General features: G+C 35.6%; 1 long non-coding RNA gene across 2 annotated transcripts in view; it reads left to right on the plus strand.

The window, feature by feature from the left end:
- Positions 1-12,572, plus strand: part of LOC139991292 (uncharacterized) — a 33,795-nt gene extending 21,223 nt beyond the window's left edge. For both annotated transcript variants that reach the window (XR_011800782.1, XR_011800781.1), the window contains exon 3: positions 12,164-12,572. This is a non-coding gene — a long non-coding RNA (uncharacterized lncRNA). The remainder of the gene's footprint in view (positions 1-12,163) is intronic.
- The last annotated feature ends 5,376 nt before the right edge of the window (positions 12,573-17,948 follow it).

Here is a 17,948-nt window from a genome sequence, read left to right on the forward strand (position 1 = left end):
GTACGTTTAGCTCTGAAATGTCTTTACATGCTGATGATAAAGGGAATGGTTTGTGGGGTAAGCTAGGAATTGATAGAGGACTTCGAATACTGTTGTAGTACGTGAGTGATAGATTTAAGGAATATGTAGACAGGGAAGATTATCTTTCGTTAAGCAGATACTCGATATTTATTTATTGACGTATGAGGACCATTATCTGTAAGGTATATATATATTTGTATTTCTTAAGATTTTTTATCTATTAGAAGAATCTGTAATGATTTTATTCTCATCTACTTGTATAATTGATTCATAATTTATTCAAAAGGACGATTTGATAATATCGTACTGTTCAATTAGTTGTGACGAATGAGTAATATAAGGTATGTCGGAAGGTATGAGTAAGATAATAAGTATGTTGTATGTTACAATGTTACATAGGTGGAGCAAGAAGGGTGAATGAGAAGACGAGATGCACCGATAGTGTGCTTCCACCTGTCGGCGATCACAGTAGGCTTTTTCCTCTGAATCTCTAGCGCACTCGATGTTGGCTTAACGGAATCTGAACTGTTCAATCTTATTTAAATTTATTCTTCTTTTATTGACATTCGATTTTAAATTTCTTTCTATTTGCAATTTCAGTTAAATCAGTTTCAACAATTAACATTTATAATGAACTATAATCATTGATTTTTTACAATGTCGCTTCTTGTGCAATCACGTAGAAAGAATATTTAAATTACTTTTTTCTCTTTTCTAGAAAACCTGTCGCGACATAATCGATCGTTCGCGTTTCTCACGTGTCTCTTCGAACGTGTTCAATATTCTCCCGAGTCTCTATGAGTCACAGAAACGTCTAGACTCTCTAGGCTCTAGACAGTCTACAGATAAGGATCGTAATACTTTGATATTACACATGGTGGGTGTTAATCTCTCAATAAATTCTGCCACGTTGCGTGTACCACGTCGAAATTCTATTCGATATACAATCAGCTTTCATTATTACTTTTCAACGTTTCCATTCGCATTTGCATGAAGACTTAAAACACCAACTTCATACCCCATGCAAATCCCTTTCTGCATAACGACTCTCGAAGTGTCCCCTGTATATTGGCCAAAGGTGTACGCTGTACACATTTCCACATAACAATAGCTCGCTCTCAAGTATCGAATTCTAACTTATCGATTTTCCTATGAGACGTACCAGAAGGGTGATATGATTTTCAACACTTCCAATCCCATTGCAAACTTCGCGTTTACAGATTTATTTATAGTAACTTCATAATAATTGCAAATTACCATCGAAAGAGATACACGTAATAAAAAAAGAGAAGAGGAAAAAGTGGTCACGAAAGAACGTGTTTCCTTCGCATAACAAATTGCTACATCCTTTTTCAAAATGACTCACAGTTATTCGAGACACAGTGATTACAGGATATTACGAGTTATTAATGTTTATGTAAATATACCTATAGCTCGTTATTCAGTCGTCAAATGACTTTTCTTTCGCCGAAGACCATCATTTTCATAATCTAAACTTGGATCTATCGGTCGTGCACCACGTTCGTGGCCAACATTCGAATTCGGCTATCTCGCCGAGGATCGATCTTCCGTCGACCCCTCACGTGTTTAATATACTCGAGTGGTCCGATAAAGCGGCTTACATCGCGATACGAACCGGAGCCAACTTAATTCGTCGATATAACCCTTCCCAGAAAAACTTCCCTCTCTAAATAACTTCCGTATACCTGAAAATATGGCTTTCCTACAAAAATTCACCTCTCTTTATCGATATAGCTCTTCAACATGTTATTTAATAGTATTATGCGAGTCTTAACGAATTTCTGCAAAAGTTATTAAGACCGCTTTAAAATATTCTGTATACCTGCGGTTCTATGGTGTTAAGATGGTTTGTCAATGGTGTACACGAGATCCGCGTGACTCATTAGCCTTGTAGGGTGCCGGTGGATTACGTAGGCCTCGGCTGGTGGCCGGATAAAAGTTACACGCCGCGGTATTAGCCTTTACTCCCTGCAGACCGACATTAATATACGCTCCCCTTGCGTCGAAATATCAGATTAGGGTGTGTGCAATCCGCTTCTGCTGTTCCATGGATTATTATACCTTACAGGAAAAATAAAGGATCTTAGCGAAATGGACATATGTATTTATACAGGTTCACAAATATTCAGGTACTTTTTGAGACGAGGTTTAACTCTTAATTTTAAGGAGAAGATATGTATAGTGTGACTATTCGTACTTGTTGTTGGAATATGAGTATATAGGTTGATGGGGATGTTTTATCATCACCGTAGGTAAGCTGTGGATGATGGAAGAATAGCTCGTTTTTGGAAGTGTATTATAGCGTAAAGTTTGTATACTGCGAATTTTTCATTTAATAAGGAAGTTGCGAAAGAATACTTTATCTAAAATTAAGCAAAATTATATACGACTAGTTCTATTCAAGTTTAATACTTCTAGTTTAACCGAAAAAAGACACAATTCCAAAAGTATCTCTGGAATAAAATGAGCTTGAATAGAAATAACGGAAATATCGGAATAAGATACAATATGTTATTTTTAGTACATACAGAAATTGTGAATTAAAATATTTAAAAAATCGACTCTCCATTCTCATTTTCGATGAAATGATCCCTAGATAGCTTGCTATTTCATGAAAATTTATCGCGGTTATAGGGCGGGCGTGAAAATAAAGCGAGTACGCGTACGATTTTTTCCCTTCTAACCCGATAAAACTGTATCTTTCGTTGCCACCGGGCTTTTTCATTTGCATTAGACCATTGCACCATTGTGGACTGTTATCCTGTGGTTTAAGTTCTCTTTTTATTTTACTGTATTCCCACTTTTGAGAGGCAAAATAGAAATTGGAATATATTGTACAATAATTTGTACATTAAGTTAAACGATGGAATCGCTTGCTGCGCTAATAAATATATTTATTATGAAAAATTCACACACATAACTAATTTTTTTTTTATTTTGTATCATAACGACTTACAGTATGATAATACGCTTTTTTTAAAAATATGCAGAAGTCAAATCCTTTTATGGCAGTCAAGAGATATCTTTTAAATCACACGTAATCATAAAATCTAGGTACTCTGACTACGAAAGGTATCTATTGGTCCTATGTTTTATCTTTGTATCATCAAATTTCTGTAGTTGTATAACAATACCTATTATTATAAATGATACGGAAATTTACTATACTTGGATTTAATTAATTAGTAGGCAAATTAAATGCTATTGTATAATAACATACAATAGTATGTCAATACTTTTTGCAGCCATAAGTCGAATCATCAAAAATAAATATTCTTAAATAAGTGAGATTGTATTATATTACGCTATGTCCATTTTGAATTAATAAATTTCAGATGTTTACTGGAATTTACATTTTTATAAATATGTACACATAAGGAAATGATACTTAAGAAAAAAAGCTAAAAATTTATTTGGAAAGAAAACTAAATATTTATTTCAATCCGTATGTAATATAACGAGTATTTTACTTCAGACATTTTTAATCTCTATACTTAAATTTTCTTAAATGTATAAACGTTTGCGATCTATCCTTTGGTATCCATTCGAAATGAAGTTACTTAAACACGAACCGCTGCGAGTGAAGCGACTTACATGAATACCAACTCGAGCAACGAAGCTTTACAAGAAGCAAGCTAGGATTTGTAGATTATACTATGCGACCAATCAGTTTCGAAGCACGCGAAACGTTCGAGTTTGAGTTTAAGCAAATTGGACGCGTTTCCCCCGAGGACAAGAAGACAGCCGGTATCCTCCGGTTAAAATCGAATGACCGTAGCGAAACCTCTTACCCTCTCGTTTCGCGATCGTTATCGAGTTTTCGGTGCATTCTGCCGCACACGATGACAGCCTAAACACGTTTCTAAGCAAACGAAAAGAAAACCACTTCCACGGAACTGCACGAGATCTGCAATCCTGTAGCAATGGGGCGCAGCCTGTTTTATGCCTCGATCATTATACCAAACGATCCACGACGTGGCCACCTATCCCCTTATTGAATCTAACTGCGCCGGAAACGAGACTGTTAAACCTACCTGTTCGTTGTAATTGGACGACAAAGATGGAAAATTATTTAGCGTGAAGCTGATTTTATTTGAAACTGAATGGGCTTGGATGTACACGTTCGTTCATAAGTACGTAGACTTCTGGCGAATATTTAAGAAATTATTGCAACCTAAAGATGTTTAGGATTATTTGGGAAAACAGTTGCCTTGCTAGAAGAACAACTATCAAGAAGAGTAAATTTTTCTGGTAATTGTTTTAAAATAAAATTGTTAATAATTCGATTATTTAGCAATAGAGAAATTTCTTCCTTTTATAATAAAGTAATAGTCTTTGGGTTTTGAGGTTCTCTAATAAAATATTTATGTACGCACAGTGGTTATTATCGATGAAAAAGGTTCGAACAATTTTTAAATTCCAAAATATTTCTTGTAAAATAGTATAATTTTATCAGGTAAAACAATGACATTATCATATAACAAAAAATAAAGTTCACTTATAATTTAATATAAAATTGTAATTAAATATGTCTTTCTCTGATAATCTCTGTCATATTATCATTTGTAATTTCATATAAGATCAGCAAGTGTTTTCACACTTATGAAAGAGTGTGTACTCACGCTGTACACGATTAATTTTCCTCTCTACTCTTCTTTCTGTCTCGTATTTGCTTAACCGATAATAGGGCCAAATTGTTAGCCTGTCAGTCAGATAGAGCGCAACACGCACACAAACACGGACGAATCAAGTGCACGCTGCGTGCCAGTTTTATGACTCGCCCGGGGCTGCCAATCGAACGCGTTCGAATGCACCGACGATAGGATCGGAATGGCACGCGTAATTTTCGGTGCTCGATTTTTCGAAACCAGGCCGTCACTCTCGGCATATACGCACACGACGCGAGAAGATCGATACGGACGGTGATGCTGTCGAAAGAAACGCGCTCGGAATGGCGTGCATCGACGAAGAGGCGCGTTTGTCGTCAATGAACGACGGATGTGTTACGCGAATGACAGTTTTCATTTCGAGATCAGACAGAGACCTTAATTCCTTTCGTTTGGATCGCTTTATGCGAATCAGTTGGTTGTCCTTTTCATCGTCGAGTGATATTTTTTCGTTGATGGGAAGATTAATTGAGGGACTCTGAGGAAAAATGGTACGTTATTTAAGTCTCCTGCGATCCTGCAAGTTTTATATTTCAATCTTGTTCCCTTTTTGCCAAATAAAAAAGATTTGTAATGTTAAGAGCGGATGTTTGACACGAAAATGGAACGAAAAATCAAGTATACCAACAACGATAATCTTCTTATATTTTATTCAAACTTGAAATACTTTTTAACGTTAGAAAAATACAATTGGATGGAAAATAATCGAAAATACCTATGCAGAAAGGCTAAAATACTTTAATCATTATACCTATATTAAACTTGTATTTTTTTAAATGATAATATTAAAGGTACAGTCTTAATGCTGTCACAGTTTGAAATGTAGCACTTAACGTTTGCATCTTGTACCGTTAATGCTTAATACTTCTGCGTCTAACGCTGTCTCGTCGGAAATCTCTCCTTGTTGGCCATGGCTTACGCCAGACACAACGGTGTTAAGTATGGCAGTGTAACAGTGTCAAGTATGATTTTTAAAGTTAATTTCTATTATAGTATGTAAATCTATCAAGCCTTCTGCTTGTTTGATTGCTGGAATGAAATTTACAGTAATGTGTACATTTTGTTTCAAAGAATATGTAGTCACTTGTTATCAAATGAGGACAAAATTTTATAGCTTTTGACATGTCAAATTCGTTTATAATGATAAAAAAATGATAAAAACAGAATTAATACCGCAAATAAATTATGAATGTAACGTAATAAATTATAAGTATGAAATTACTTTGATCGTTTTATCGGCCAGCTTTCGTGGTTTATCACATGGATCGCTTCAATCATGCGCTATTGAATTTTTCAGCTTACTGTCTCTTATCTGGTCGTGCTGCATATCCATTGGAAAATTTTGAAGCTGATAGACGCTTGTAAATTTTACGAAGCTAGAAAATAGAAACTAGGAAACAGGAAATTTCCATTCCGATTATCTTAACGTCCTAAAGCAACAAAAACGTATCAGCGTTTTATAAAGCTACAATTGACAAACTTATACAATTGCAACAAATAGAGGAACATGTGAATTCAGGTCCTTTCTTTGATAAGTAGACTGCGAATATTTGTACATTTATGACAAATTTGGAAGTCAAAGAATGCATATATGTAATGCAAATAATATGCAGAAATATAGAAAATATACAAAGTATAGTGCTGGTTATAATTTTATTCACAAAAATATGTATTTGCATAAACATCCGTCGTCTATTGATAAAATATGTTCATTTTGAAACTCATTAGTGATATCATCTATCTCGAGATGACATTTCTTATGCAACAATCAAACGATTTCATAAATCAAAACTAGTTTTCCATTTCTTTTACTTTAAAATATTATTATCAACAAAATAATTTCCTTTACAGGGGCGGTAATTCAAGCGAGGGATTAAAAGAAACATTTTCAACGGCGTTTTTCAAGCTATCGCGACCGAAGGAAGGAAACAAAAAAGAACACGATAGGAAGATTGAAGAAACGAAAAATTGCAGGATACTATTTTTCACTAGCAGACAAATGTTTCGACTCGGTGAAGTCACGGTATGATCGTATTTACGGTGAGTAAGTAACGAGCTAGCTCGTATTTCTCTGTGTCGTCCGTAGAAATAAATTTCAAAAAATTACTTCTGCGGCTGTATGTCCTGAAAAACGCATCGTCGCGTTTTTTCACAAACTGAGTGAAAAAAAGATGCAAAAAAATTGGAGAGGTGGAAAAAAATGTCAGGGATTCAATAAATATATATCGACGAAAAATGTGTTCTTTTTTTTATCTCGTTCCGATCGAAAAAAGAGATTTCACAACATACTAGAAAAAAGTCAGCCTGAGTAATAGTCAATCGTTAGGTGAGCAAAAGGGTTACTGATTCGTTCGACGAGTTTTAGAATTTTTAACCGAAGATTCTTACCTTTTTGTAGAATTTTTCAAGTTGACCTGCTGGCGATAGAAAATCGTTATGATTTACGTTCGGTAGTTTTGTAATGAAAATACAATTGTGAATTTCTCTTTTGATAAGAGTAGTGGGGTATTTTTAAGAATAGGGAAATTTCTCCATGGAGTTCTAATCGTTCGATGTCATTTGATGATTGCCTTGCGAAGAGTGTGACACTTAGAAATCTTAGATATTTTTGTCAAATTTAATTCTGCAAATGTAAAATAATTTATCACTGAAGTACTATGAAGAGAATTAGAAAACATTATTATTAGTTTAAAAAAATATATTAGATATTTATTGAAGACAGTTCGTTCTGTGATTTATTTCAGAATTTGTTTCTTTAAATATTACATAACACCGTGTTAAAAATACAATAAAGTGTTTAGTGGCATGATTCAAAGATTAAAAATTATAGAACACATACTAATCTAATAATACAGAGATATTTTTCATATAGTACTTCGATGAAACTAAAAAAATTGGACATTTAGAATTTTTAGAAAGTGTGGATATAAATACTCAACTGGACATAAATATTCAGAGAACATTCTGTTCTAGACCTTGGTAATCATTAGCTAAAATAAAATATTTGTAGAAGGGTTGCACCTTCGGTTGATGGTAAGGGTGCTGAAAGGAAAGAGTTACGAGGCTCATGGTACATTTCTGAGTAAAATTATCGCTTGCAATGATCGAGGTAATTATTTCGCTTATTATATGGCGTGAGTCAGTTGTAACCACATAATCCGTGTTTTCATTTCACAGTTTAATATTTCCTGATCGTGAAATTCAAAATGGATGAATATTTTTTATGAAGAAAAAGAACCTTTCACTTTTATTTTTCACTTCTACTCGCTTCTACTACTTTTTCTTTCTATACTCAAAAAGTTCATTTTCATTATGCTCGTGCTATCTTTTTCCTGGTTACATATGCAGATCAAAAATAGATTGAATTTTTAAGAGAACTGCGAATGAAGGAATAAATTATTTATATAATCCTCTTTTATTGCAGAGGAGATTCGGACTTTCTATTTATTTTACCATTAGATACGAAATTAAACACGCGTAATGGCGTAGAGCGGCTTTCTAGAAACGAAAGATCAATGGAATAAGAAATCTGTTGTATATTGCCCAATGACAGACGTTGATGTTTTTCAAATATTGCGCTTATAGAAACTGACGGAGGCCACGGTCGGTTGAAGCACGAACGCTTACCTCTTTAATTAGGGTTAAATCGTAAAACGCAGACAGCTGACCTTGGTAAGTCCTTAAGCCTTTGGAAAGAGTAAAATTTGCAAACAGCGGTCGTAAAATTGATGGATAGGGGAAGACAAGCCTGTCTGTTCGTACCCTTTATGATCGGTTGACCGTAGCTGAATATCTGGAATTCATATATATATATATAATATATAAAATATTGTATTTCAGTTCATATTTTATTGTATACAATTGTTTTAGGAATAGTAAATGAATAACGAATGATTTCTTTCATAATAAAAACAGTTCTTAAGGACAGTTCCTCTGGCGATAAAAAATCTTTTAATTTTTCTGATCTTATTTCTGTAATTAGGATATTCGTCTAGATTTAGTTTGGGGTTTGCCACCTCATTTTATTGTATTTCATTGTATCATCAACTCTTTATAATCAAAATTCGGTATGCTTGTAACCAGAAACTACGCTACAATTTTAAAACTCAAAATTCTGTATATCTTAAACAAATTCGGGATCAGTATAACGATGATTTAAACTATCTCTAATTTCACATGCACTACATCATATTTTATTTGGAGAAAAATCCTCGGCACTCCTGATATCAGAAAGCGATTGACTTGTTCTTACAGCGTGGATAAAACGTAGATCGGTAGGTAGATAAAAAAATGTTCGTTAAAAGTTCACTACAAATTTTCACTGTTCAAAGTAAAGCCTTTAAAAAATCAAAGTCTGAGCAAAAGTTCTTCGAATGGTCGTAAAAATATCGGCTGTACACCATGTTGACGCTAAAAAGACAGTTAAATGGTGATATAACGTGTTCGTCCATCGCGAGGATATTTTTAAACACTTTCGACAGGCAAGATTTGGCCAGTATAAAGTCGCTTGTTCGACTCGTGGATAGAAAAAAAGTGGAGAAGCCTTATAGAAGGGTAAGTGAGGGTAAATACACGACAACATAGCAATGTACTCAAAAACCGCAAGTCTTCCTAACTACTATATTTTTTCTTCAATGTCTTCTCATCTCCTTCACAAGGTTGAAGGAGTTGGAAAGAGTACGTGACAACCATTGATGTTTGGTAATAAATCCATAAAAAAAAGTACGAGCCAGGAAGGGTCAAAACTCGTAAGAATTGTAAAAGGGGTGTAGGTGTGTTTAAAGGGAAAATCTACCGGTAAAGGTTAAAAATCGCAAAGATGAGGACATTGTAAACCCTTCGACAAGGCGAGAGAACTTTCTTAACTACGTTTCTTTATTGTCTACGCGATCGTAAAACGATCGTCGGTCTTAAAGTTGCGCGCGAAGGTTATTTTTTTATTTTCTTCCTCGTTTTATTTCCTCTTCCACATCCAATCCTTTTTTTTTTTTACCACGAATTTCACTTCTTTACGTAGTGGAACATTCGTAAAGCACATCCTTAGTGTATGGCGGGGGTGTCATAAAAGGGTTGCGGATATCTATTCACCCTTTCACAATCGCCGCAGCTTAAGTCGCGGTGACAGGGTTGAAAAGGATTGGCAGAATGCAATTGCCAGCTCTGTGAACCCTTTTATTGGTGATCAGCGATCCATTCTGCTTAACCCGCTCGTATATACCCTTTTTTGTGGTGTGCTGTATTTTTCAAGGGGTTACCTTCTGTCCAGCCTTTAAAAACGATAGGACATCGGCACGCGCCGTGGCGTGTTCATAGATACGACCCTTCATTTCAGCGGCAAGTAAAATTTCAGCTGCCAAGATAGATTTTTTCCGGTATCAATTTATTAGAAGTGTGACAATTTTGACTTACTTCAATCGTTATGATTTTTTAATTGAACGATTTATATATCGAATTGAGATCAATTTTTGCATTTATGATATTGGATCTCTTATTGTCTCTAATTGATCAAGAAGTCATATTAATCAATTCTACATTTTATAAGCTTCCATTTTCATTACTTAGATATACGATTAGAATGCAATTTCTCAAGAAACAAATTATTTGTTTCCATAAGGTTTCTCATCACAAAGAAATCGCATAAGCAGTAGTAGAATTCAGAAGTACAACACCACCATTACTTTCCCATTTTTCTAATTTATGGAATTGATCAGTATCATGGCATCTCAATGCTTCGTATGACAAACTGATAGATTTAAAAGGACAGTCTGTATGGCTTCGATTCATAGAGATGTGTATCTGTATCAGCGCAAATCACGGAGAAAACGATTGAAGTTCTCTTCTCATCCAGCCATATCTATGTCATTCACCCCGTTATTACTTTCGAAAATGAACGTAATGTGGTTCTTAAGTAAATATAAAATGCAACGAGTTCCTGAGGAGGAGAAATTTTCAATAGTATTTGTTCAACTCCTTAAGTCGCAAACGATCGAATTTCCTTCTTTGTTCATCGCCGATAATATCCGTTTGTTGGGTATCTTTTTTTATGATTTTTTTATACGTATGATTTTCATACTCGTGAAAGTATTCGAGAAAGGAACGCGGTGAAACGAGGTCGACGCGATAACAGGATCACGATGATTGCATTTTCTGGTGCATTTTCGATATCAATTCCTCTCTCCCCAATGGAGAGTTACGAGAGCTTAACACTGGCGTACCGATCGTTAAATCGTTACCTAGTCTACTTATTTTATTTTTTTTGTCATGTAAATGCGATACTGTTCCGCGAAACGTTGCCTCAACAATCGTACAACAAGGGAGGTATTATTTCCGCTGCACTGATTGTAAATTTCTTGGAAATCGTTTTCTTCTTTACATCCCTGTTCAAGCGAAAAACACGGCTTGAAGTTTCAGCGAGAGCGAACTTTCACGATCATTTTTGACGATGATTGGTATCACTGATGCTATACGGATCGCGTATTTTAATACCGAGTAATACCGCGTTACATAAAATTTCATTGTCACTTCGATGGGAATACATTGTTTTTATGACCAGGTATAAAGATAAACATTTTCAATTTGTGTGGTAAAAAGAGAATTGAAGGTGCGGTTGAAATATGATTAGTTCTCAATTTTATGAATTTCGCAATATATTTTATCCTTTTTCCTTTTCGTTCTTAAATTTTATATTTTTCTCTGGAAATCAAGATTCGTAGCGAGAGAAATATTTTTGTTGCATATTTTCTAGTTGAAATAGATTTTTAGAAATAGTCGAAAATTTATTCGTGTCGCGTTATTATATAATAAACGTAGTCTTTGAAACAAAAGATTTCGATAAGTATTTTGCCTTGGAATAAAAGTCTTTGATTAAAATATGAGACATTTTAACAAATACATTCTTGTTATTTCACGATAGTTTTGACAAATTTATATTCGCGAAGAACAATCTAAAAATATTTTGTCCTAAAAGCGATCTTAGCCATAAAATCTACAATTTAATGATTTAATTGCATAAATAGTTGCATAATATGTAACACAACATTTGTGCAATACGATGAATATTTTAAAGAAAGTAGTGGTATATTTTTTTTTATAAATTTTTAAAAGAAAAAAATTTGAGAAAGAAGAGACATAGACAAGAGTTATATTCGCTGTGAATTCTTCAACATCTTCACACGACTTATTTCAAACCCCCTTTCTTTTCACTTTGCTCTCGCTTAACTCGCGCCAGACAAGTTTCGGAAACACGGAACTCCCGCGGATCTAATGTATAGTCGATTTTGGTGGATGAAGTCGCATTCTAAGAGGAAGAATCGCGGTACCACACGGCCCACGCCGCAGGAGTATCGCGTTGCGCCTCACGTCCGAACGAGTTTGCTCACGCGTTGCCGGCTGGTCGAGTGGATTTCTGCCATCTCGCGGCGCGGTCTGCTCAATTTGCACTTCATTTGCTTCAGATCGGGTTGCCCTCTTTTTTGGCACGTGCACATGCAACGCGAGTGTCGCGTCCTAGGAATCTCCCACGAGAGTGCGGCCGGATTCCTTCGCAATCGGATAACCGCTTGCGATGCCTGTCCCGCGCGATCAACGTTATTGACGAACCCGAACGTAGGTAATAAGAGGATCGTCCTATCGTGCAGACTTCGATCAGGTTAGTCGAACGTCCATTGTGACGTTACCGGCGGATTCTCTTAGTTCTCGTGTTGTGGGAGAATTTTTGTGGGAAGATTCTTGTAGACATTTGTATTGTGAGAATAGGAAATTGAAAATATATAGTCAATCGTAATTTTGTGTGGAATATTCTGTAACTTGGAGATTTTAAAGCCTAAGTTTATATCGAGGGACGAAATAAAACTTAGTTACAAAAATTATACACTACTTACAACACTAATTAATTACAAAAAGTGTACACTACTGTGTTTATTATCGCATTTACATACTAATATACGTATTTACATACTAATCAATTAGGCCTATATCAAATTCTGTATCATGTAGTATAGGGTACGTTTGTATGATGTTAGAAAATAACAGTATGTACAAACACGTTCTGCGGTCATTGTATATGTAAAGGAAAATTGAAATTTAGTGAAAAATTAGAGTACAAGATTACAATTCCCCTATTCCTAGAAAAGACGTATTTCCAGAAGCAGAAAATAAATTCCTAATAAGATTTCCTTATTAGTTACGAAATGAAATATTTGTAGGGAAGCAATGGGTGTTTTCACTGGAAGAATCTTATCTGGTATATAAATAAAGAGATATTCCTCCAAAGCATGATCTATCATACGTTTTACATTACGAAAATAGTATTCAAATGTTCCAGCTAACAGGTACATCATATTTCAATTTTCATGCGACAAGAATCCATTGTGATTTCTAACATATTACTTACAACGGATCCATGGCATTTCGAGCGTGTCTCACCTTTCCTCCACGAAAGAACGACGACCGAGGCGACGTTCAATTAACAAAGATCGTCTGGATGGTCGATCATTTATTTTCCCTTGTTAGAAAACCTTCTCCACCCGACAAAGTTCGAAATGTCACGGCTTGAAACGTTTCGATCGCGGCCAGCTGCGTTCATGGAAGTATCGTTGTGAAAATGAAAAAAAAAAGCATTCGTTGCGAGAGAGAGAGAAAGAGAGGATTGCAACACTGTCGGCAGGAATCGATGTCCTTTCAACGGATGGTGGATGTACCATCGCTTGTAATTTGCGCCCACGCGGTGTAATCGATGCGGCTCGTGCGTTTCAGTCGAACATGCACCGGCGATGCTATCGAGTTCACAGTCGAAGAAATGCGGCGAATTAAATTCTAGGTAGTTGTTACGTTCGATACTTTTCTCTATAAATTGCCGATTTTTCAAGCTGCGAAGTAGGTACATCTTTTCATTAATTTCAATTAGAATAATTACGTTTTTTAAGGAAATTCGGATACTAGTAATTTAATTTTATTTTAATTGTTAGGATCATTAGAATTGTTTGAATTATCAGGATCAGAGGAAATTTTAATTTTACTAATTTAATTTAATTGTATTAGGTTTATTGGAATTACTGGGATTATTCGAATTAGTGGAAATTTCAATTAAGATGATTATTTATCTTATTTATGATTGTAGATTTAGATAAAATCGTTGATAAATTGTAGTTCATTTTTTCATTTAAAGCTTTTGATACGTTTGGCTCGTTGCTTACTCGCAAACTTATTTTTAACGAGAATTCTACAAGAATAGAATTTTCTAAAATTTGATGTCACGAAAGATTATTCTTGATCAGATACTTCCATTAGCAACTACGTCAATGTGCTATTTAAAGACTAAAAAAATGCTAAAATCATATTTTCAACGTTATGTAGTTAATTATTTTCTTGGCAAAGGATATTTTGTTATTGTTAGATGATGCTGTAAATATCGAAGTCTGACACTAGTTATTTTTACCAGTTAGAAACTCTATTTAGAGGATTAACTTTCTTTGTACGTGGACCGAGTGCAGGTTAAAACGCATGTGTAGAAAGTGTGGGCTCCTTTCTATAACGTACGATGTATCCCCTAGGTTAGATTTCCATACGTAATCACGATCGTGCCGATCTCTTCATGGGAACGCGAACCGAGCTACGCAACAACGTCATTAGAAACTCCCACGTGTGACTTAATAAAAATATGCTTCGATGATTAATTGGATGGCTTCTTTCTGAATCGAGTAAATTGAGAAATATCTTGAAAAAATAGTAGCCGTATATCGGCCTGGTATTACGCTTCCTTTAAAATCTATAATTTAAAGCACGTCTTGAAAACTACTGGAATGGAATGTTGATCGCTTGGAATTTTTATTGAGCCCTCGTGAACTGTTGGAGCGAAATAAATAATTGACAAGATATATTGTATGTACCTAATAAGAATTTTAATAAAAATGCTCGAAATTACATATGAAATGGACCATATTTCTTCAGGTTCTAGTTATTTTATTTCACTAATTGTACTTTTTTTTAAATAACAATATCATTATTATTCGCATCGCGTAGCGTAGAAAACTACTACAATTATTCTATACAAAGAATCTTTTCTTTTTAACTTTTACGCTACGTGATAATTAGACTTTAGCCATGGTGTGTGGACTACATATTTTACGAATGTGTAACTATCAATAGTATGCGTTAGGCTGTCAATCTCCCTGTCATTTATACAATTATAAAATTATATAATTGCGAGGATTCGTATCCTTAGTCATTGCTTTTCTATGTAATGATTAGCAAATTATAAGTATTAGCAGTATATCATATAAGTTCTATTGTAAATTCTTTTAAAATTTTATCAAATTGTACGATTTAAAAGAGATGAACGCTAAGATCGAAGATCAATCAAAGCACTAGAATAACTTCAACCTATTCAAGATTCTCCTGCGTATAAACTGTAACCATAACTGAACAGAAGTTAAACATATCTTTAGTTTAAAACTACTCGTCTATACTTCATTTCCAACTCAAATCCAGCAGATCTTTATCCAACCTGTTCAATCAGGAATCGCTCAAAGTAGCACGAGAACTCCGAAGATCTTCAAAATCTTTCTGCGTATAAATTTATGCTGGCCGACGTTAATATCGTGGAGTATCAAATATCAGGAAAACGAAAGCGAGAAATCGAGGAGGAAGTAACGGGAGAAGGAGAGAGAGAGAGAGAGAGAGAGAGAGAGAGAGAGAGAGAGAGAGGCATCGTGGTAAGTCTGTGCAATAAGAAACGCGGCCATGCGCGTGACATGCGGTCGTTGTTCACCGATACGGTCGAGGGTACCTTACAGTAAAAGTAATTCGTACGTTTTTCTGCTATAAAACGATCTTTAACAATAAGGTATTTATAGGATTAATTTTACTACTCGAACGACGACCGGTAACAGGGGTCGTAGTCAGTAGGGTCCAGGTAGAAAACGAAAGTAGGTACTGAATGAAAAGGCAGGTCATACCTTGTGTTGAGACCCGCTCACGCGTATTTATTGTAGACGTGTGTACTTCATAAAGTTGTTGCAATTTTTCTGCTCTAAATAACCTCGTGAGTGGTAATTGAGAATTTTGTACGGAAAGAATATAGACACTCGAATATACTTTTTTTTAAAACAATTGATAAGGTTAATCTATTACCAACGGCAAGTGATAGAATAAATGATTGATCGAACGAAATATGAAAATACAAATTATATAAAAAATGTTATAAAAAAATTTTATAAGAATATTGGCACGATGCTTTGACTCTTCGAACAATTACCGTACATACAAAACTCCAAGAAAGAAAAAAAGAACAGATCTCACATTCACACACACATTTAGATCACACTCTACCCTAACTAAAGCAAAAGCCGTTAAAGAGCGTCAAACATCGTCGGAAGCGTCGATTAAACGTGACTGGAAATGCTTCTTACCCCAAATCATTACCGACATCGCGTCTCCTTTCTCCAAGCAAACAACTCCAAACGAGACCTCGTTTCATTGGCGCGAACGATGCATGAAGAAAGAAACCTCGGACGAAAAAAGAAGTTGAAAAAGAAAAAAGCGAATGATTAACGATTGTTCAAAAATAATTAAACCCTTTGATAGAACTCTGGCTGCCATTCATCCTCCCCCCTTCTTTACCATACACAACCCTCTCTCCTCTTCACTGACTACAGACGACTTGTTTTGATCGTTTTCTCGATCACGAGCCGCTCTAATGAAACTGACATTCCGAAACAAGAAGGCCCCCACCGGGGTCGCGCGACTCACAGACGTGAAATAGGATTTCGTCTTCGTTTGCCGGATTAATGCGCGCGGCCGTTTAATCCGACAATATTAATGACCGTCGATTCTGCCTCCGTCTCGTGAGCCTGGCTCACGATTCAAGGATCTTGCGTTCCTTTTTAGAAGGAGTAGAGGGCTCGGCCACGGCTGGTTGGAGCGACAGAAAGGGAGAATGTCTATGGTGTCCCTCTCTTCTGAAAGCCTATTCAACGAGACGCTTGGCTTACGCGCCGCCCCACGACTACCGGAGTTCCACCGGCTGAAATTAATCGAGGTCTTATCATAATAATTTTATTCAGCCGGCCTGAAAGACCGTCTAGCCGCCGCCGCCGCCGCCGCCGAGGATTTCCAGCGAGAGCCCTGGGGAAGCCGCTTTTTAATTCGTGGGAGAATCTAGCGAGACCGGGATTTGAATTTATCTGAAAGGGAGTCGAGTCTCGAAAGGGGACACTCCCGCGTCGCCACGGTGACTCCCGATGTTCTTTGGAAACATATCGAACCACTGGATCGTACGGATGTTGTACTTGAGAATACTGGGAATAGAGGGACGAGTGGTTCTTGCTTAGGAGCAGAATTGTGATTTCTTGGAAATTACGGGCAGAAGTGGCGTATTAATTGGATATTTGTGATGATACATTGAGAGACGAGGGTGGAAATAGAGAGTTCAACGAGTTTAATTTTCTATATAGGATTTAATATTTCGTACAGTATAGGGAGAACGAATTGGAATTTGAAAATATCGAAATATCTCGTTATGATTACAATTCAGGCAATAATATTTGGATATTTCAGACAAGAAGGTCAAGTCCTTTTTTCCTAGTTGTGAAAGGCAGCGTGCTAGAAATATAAATTTGGATATCAACATTTTTAGAAAATTTTTTTGTTGACTGTAAAAGTTTCTAGAGTTCGTACTGTTCTTATATAGGTAGATTGTTAAACTATAACATTGTTAAAGTATATTAGAACACATCTATTATACATATATTAGATTAAAGTAGAACTCAAGATTCATAAAATTCGTATATTGGTACACGAAGATTGTTAAACGATTTAGTATTATTGTATGCTAGAATGTTTCTCCATTAAGATTGGACAGGAAGAAGTTAATTTTACTACTGCTTTCACTAAGCTTACCAATTGCTTACGCTATATAAAAGGATTATCCTGGAATTATTTCTAACTTTATCAAGAAATTCCACTTTACCCGCGATATTACCGTGATATTCGCGGTTTCCCGTGAAATATCGATGAAATAATATTCAAGCCGACGCGAATAACCGCGGAACGATGTTGCACACGTTTCGAACGCGATCATTCCTGTAACACCAGCTCTCCGTACAACCATCCTGAAGAAACTTTCAGTTCGTGCATTCTTTTCACGATCCAACAATTTGCCAGGAGCGTATCGCGGAAACGTTTCTTTCTCATAAATACACGAGAACACGAGTTTCTGGCTTCTACGAGACGATCGTCAAA

This window comes from Bombus fervidus, chromosome 10 (genome assembly GCF_041682495.2).
Source record: "Bombus fervidus isolate BK054 chromosome 10, iyBomFerv1, whole genome shotgun sequence".
In the NCBI taxonomy this organism is placed as follows: Eukaryota; Metazoa; Arthropoda; class Insecta; order Hymenoptera; family Apidae; genus Bombus; species Bombus fervidus.